The sequence below is a fragment of the Octopus bimaculoides genome, chromosome 24 (assembly GCF_001194135.2).
Source record: "Octopus bimaculoides isolate UCB-OBI-ISO-001 chromosome 24, ASM119413v2, whole genome shotgun sequence".
NCBI classification, from domain to species: domain Eukaryota; kingdom Metazoa; phylum Mollusca; class Cephalopoda; order Octopoda; family Octopodidae; genus Octopus; species Octopus bimaculoides.
Window position 1 is genome coordinate 30054298 of NC_069004.1, and position 5397 is coordinate 30059694.

At 37.9% G+C, this 5397-nt stretch overlaps 1 long non-coding RNA gene across 2 annotated transcripts in view; it reads right to left on the reverse strand.

The window, feature by feature from the left end:
- Positions 1–205: 205 nt before the first annotated feature.
- Positions 206–5397, reverse strand: part of LOC106877112 (uncharacterized) — a 16751-nt gene continuing 11559 nt past the window's right edge. For both annotated transcript variants that reach the window (XR_001410339.2, XR_001410338.2), the window contains 3 exons: positions 5350–5392; positions 4369–4434; positions 206–4113 (listed from right to left, as the gene is read on the reverse strand). This is a non-coding gene — a long non-coding RNA (uncharacterized LOC106877112). The remainder of the gene's footprint in view (positions 4114–4368; positions 4435–5349; positions 5393–5397) is intronic.

The following is a 5397-nucleotide window of genomic DNA, read 5'->3' on the forward strand; positions in this document are numbered from 1 at the left end:
TGCACTACCGTGTGATATATATATTTATATATATATAAATGTGTGTGTGTATGTGTGTATTTCTACAACCACAACTTACCATAATGAAAATAAGCACCAATGGCATGCAATCCTTGTCTTGCATGCAAAGCAGAACAACGTCTCAAGAATTCTATCAACAACGACAACAACAACAACAGCAAAAGGTATGAGTTTGAGGCAAATGCATTGTGGGTAATAAAAAAAATTTAAATAAATAACAGTTCTTTTTTAATATTTTTCTCATATACAAAAATGTTAACGTATACAAATCCACACACATGCATTGTTTTTTCTTTTTCTCTTTTTGTTAGAGTCCGTTTTTTTTTTTTCCTTTTTTTTCTTTTTGTCATTTTTGGTCTCCTAAAAAATAATATCACTATAACTATTAATAATAACAATAAGGGTCTCAAATTTCCGGCACAAGGCCAGAAATTTTAAGGGAGGGGAGTTAGTTTGATGTAATCAACCCCAGTGTTGTCCTGGCTCTTATTTTTTTCTTCGCGAGTTGATTACAATCAACCTCAGTGCACAACTGGTACTTATTTCATCAACCCAGAAGGGATAAAAGGAAAAGTTGACCTCGGCAGGATTTGAACCCAGAATGTATAGCTGTTAATAATTTTTTAAGTCTAATATAGGCACAAAGCCCAGAAATTTTAGTGGAGGGGGGGGGCTCAGTCGACTACACTGATCCTGGTATCTGCATTGTCTTTTTATTTCCTGACACCCTCAACCCACACCAAAGGGATTGAAAAGCAAAGTTAACCTGAGAAGAATTTGAACTCAAAACATAAAGGGCCAGAAAAAAATATTGCAGGGCATATTTCCTTTCCTGATATTTTGTCAATTCTGTCAGCTTGGCACCTTAAATAATAATAATAATAATAGCAACAACAATTATTAGTTATAGTGGCATCAAATCACAGTCATGTAGAAGGTGGTGGGGTGTGTGTAAAATAAAGGTAAGTTGATTAAATTCCTTCTGCGTGATTCCATATTTCACCTGCTTTTCTCCCTGTTCACCCAACTCCAAATATATTTACGGTTGCGGGTTCTTATTCATCTCCCACCCCTTTCTGAATGGGTGAAAGGCAAATAGGACCTTGGGGGTGAGATAGATTTGAAATTAGAATCATAATGGTTAAAGTGCTGTAAGCCAATAACAATAACAATAATAATAATAATAATAGATATTCTATTGGTACAAAGACATAAAAAACTAAAAAAAATAATAATAATTAAAAATATAAAAATAATAAAAATAATAATTAATATAATTTACACAAAAGGCTAGGGTTGGGTTCTGAGGAAGGGCAAGGGAGGGATAGGTGTTCCTGTCATTTTAAATTGGATTTAATTTTTAGCAATCATTCCTAACCCACAAGAAAAAAGCTGATGCAAGATGGAATTTGAACTCAGAATCTGAGGTTTCATAACTAAGAAAAAACAATTTTTTTTATCTGTACAAAAAAAGGCCACAGAAGAAAATGATAAAAGTAAATAATAAACGTTTCTGGTTTAAATTCAAGGCCTGTAGTTTTGAGGGGAAGGGGTCAGTTGATGTCATCAGTCTCAATTCTTGTGTAGTACTTTATTTCATCGCCCTCAGAGGAATGAAAAGCAAAGCTAGCCTCATCAGGATTTGAACTCAGAATGTGAAGAGTTAGGAGAAATAACATGCAGCATTTTTTCTGACGCTCTGCCGATTCTACCAGTCCACTGCCCTAGTTTATAATTAATACTCAAGACCAGCAATTTTAAATAAAGGAGTTTAGTTAATACCATCAACCCCAATACTTCAACTGGTACTTTATTTTATTGGCCCCTGAGGGATGAAAAGCAAAGCTGACTACAGCAGGATTTGAACTCAGAATGTAAAAGTGTGAATAATTTTTTTGCTGCCGCACTAATGATACCACCAGCTTACTGTCAGTTGTTTCTAATTTAGACATAAGTTCTACATTTTTGAGGGGAAGGGTTAATCGGTACAATACCATCAACCCTAGTACTTGATTTCATCGACCCTGGTAGAACGAAAGGCAAAGTTGACTTCAGTGAGATTTGAACTCAGAATCTAAAGAGTCGGAAGAAATGCCACAGAACATTTTGTCTGGTGTTCTAACTATCCTGCTAACATGCCACCTTAATAAAAAATATTAATTGAGCTTCTTAGAGGAAGCCTGATATTTGTTTGTGGTGGAGGTTGGTTCAAGGGGGCAGGGGAAAGATTAGATGTTGTGACAGCATGCCTTTACAGTTTGAAATATAATTTGCGATATTCAGAAACCGATTTAGGTAAAAAAAAAAACGGAAAAGGTAGAGGGGATTGTTCTTGTCGAGGGAAGACAGAAACCGATTAGTGACCTCTTTTGTTTAGTATAATATTAACAATAATAAATAATAATTCTTTCTAATTTTAGCAGTACAAAGCCAGCAATTTTGAGAGGAAGGTAAGTTGATTACATCAACCCCGACCCTCCTTGGTGTTCAATTGGTGCTTATTTTATCGACCCTGAAAGGGCGAAGGGCAAAGTGGGCCTCGATGGAATTTGAACTTAGAATGTAAAGAAGCTGGATGAAATGCCACTCATGCATTTTATCTGACTTGCTAACGATTCTGCTAGCTCGCTACCATAATATTAATAATAACAACAACAACAACAAAATATAACAAGCACAACAACAACAACAGTAGTAGTAGTAGTAATAGTAGAAGCAGCAGTAGTAGTAGTAGTAGTAAAGGAGAATAGGACACAAAGTGGGGGAGAGGAAATGAGGGCGAGGGGTGGGTAGCAGTTGTGTAAATGGACACCAGTACATAAACTGGTACTCTGTTTTATTGCCCACCCATCCCCGTCCTAGAAAGGGCAAAGGGCAAGGTTGACTTCAGCGGGATTTGAACTCGGAACACAGAAATGGTATACTAAACACTGCAAGCAGTATTTAGTTCCCCTTTCTGCAGATTCTGACGCTAGTGTACCAACAATAATAATAATAATATAATAATAATAATAATAATAATAATAATAAAAATAAAAATGGTTTCAAATTTTGCTACAAAGGGCAGCCATTTTGGGGAAGGGGATGAGTCAATTACATCGACTCCAGTATTTCACTGGTACTTAATTTTTCGACCCCCGAAAGGACAAAAGGCAAAGTCGACCTCAGTGGAATTTGAGCTCAGAATGTAGTGGCAGACGAAATACAGCTAAACATATTTCGCCCGGCATGCTAACGATTCTGCCAGCTCGCCACCTTAACAATAATAATAATAATAATAATGATGATGGTGTTTTAAATTTTTGGCACCAGGCCAGAAATTCTGAGGGGGGGGGGGGCAAGTCAATTACATCGACCCTCAGTGTTTAACTGGTACTTTATTTTATCGACCTCTCCAAGAGGATGAAAGGCAAAGTTGACCTGGGTGGAATCTGAACTCAGAACATAATTAAAGAGCCAGAAAAAATACTGCTAAGTATTTTTTCCAGCATGCTAATGAGTCTGCAGCTCACCGCCACCACCATATTAATAATATTAATAATATTAATAATAATAATAATAATAATTAAACCTTATTTGTTTTCTGCATGAAGCCAGTAATTGTGAGGGGGAGGACGGAGTTAGTGTTGATACCACTGACTGCCAGTACTTGACTGGTACTCTAATTTTATCGGACACTTCTGCCGCCCACCCAGAGGAATGAAAGTCAAAGTTGCCCTCAGCAGGATTTGAACTCAGGATGTGAATAATCGGAAGAAATAGTGTAAGGCATTTTGCCCAGTGCCCTAACAATACTGCCAACCCACCACCATTGTTAATGATAATAATAATAATAATTCTTGTGGTTTTTAGTCGTGCCTATTGTCTCTGTCCACCATGGTTTTATAGCTGTTGCTATTTTTGATGATGATGATGATGTTGTTGTTGTTGTTATCACATGTTAGTGTTAGTTTGGTTGTGATTGGATATCCTCTCTGGGGGTCAGTCATGTGATTGGTCAGTGTATATATGTCTCCCTTTCATGCTAGAATTCACTGGATCTTTATGGTCATTTTCTGGCAACTTGTCTTGGATGAGTGGTCAACGGACAATCTGAAATGAATAGACAGCAAACAGTTATGTAGGTAGGTAGGTTAGAAGGTAAATAAGTGGACAGATGGAAGGACGGATAGATGGGAAGATAGATAGATAGAGTTATAGATATGTTTCTTTATTAGCCACACAGGGCTGAACAGAGAGGGGACAGGTTACAAAATAAATTAGTTCTGAAGATTAGTGGCCAATATAGTAGCAGTAAAAAAAGGCAGAGAGAAGAGACAGTTTCAAAGAGCTCTAAAAATTACTTACTCAGGGCTTTTTCCTTTTTATGTAATTGGTCATCTAGCTTTGTGGTCAACATGGTTACTTATGGCCCTGAAAATAAATAAATATAAAATTACATTTGTCTTCAAAGAAATAAGCTTATTATTGTTGTTATTATTAGGCTGTCTATAGTATTTAGTTGGATACAACATTAGAGATTGGACATCATCTTTGTTTTTTGGGGGGATTAGGTCTGGTTCTGAAGGATTAAGGTTGGCACTCAAGAATTATATCTGGCACTGAAGAATTAAGCAGGATGCTCTAGAGTTAAGCATGGCACCAACGAATTATGTCTGATGCTCTGGGACCATGTCTGGCGCTCTGGGACCATGTCTAGTGCTCTGGGACCATGTCTGGCGTTCTGGGACCATGTCTGGCGCTTTGGGACCATGTCTGGCGCCCAAGGATCATGTCTGGTGCCCAGGGATCATGTCTGGTGCTCAGGGACCATGTTTTGTGCCCAAGGACCATGTCTGGTGCTCAGGGATCATGTCTGGTGCTCAGGGATCATGTATGGTGCTCAGGGACCATGTCTGACACTGGAATTATGTCTGACACCCAAGGGTTATGTCTAAAACCCAAGGATTAAGTCTAACAACTAAGGAATAAATCTGGTATCTAAGATTATATCTAGCACTCAGGAATTATGTCTGGTGCTCAGAATATTAAGTGTGCCACTGTAATAATTGGCTGGTATGAGAGGGTGAGAAATGTTGAGAGTGAGAGAGAGGGAAAGAGGGAGAGACAGGAGAGGGAGATGCAAGAAAAAAAAGGGGAAGTGAGAGACATGAGAGAGAGAGAGAGAGAGAGAGAGAGAGATGAAGATATGATGTCATAGAAAGGGAGAAAGAGAGTTGCAAGAAAGACAAAGCAGAGGGGGGGGAACATGAGAAGGAGAAGAAGTGTTGGCAGAGAAAGAGAGACATACAGACAGACAGAGAACTGGTATATAAGTAAGCTACTTACTTAATTTTGCGCGTTCTGGTCACGTTTCGCTTTTCTCAATCTTCTAAA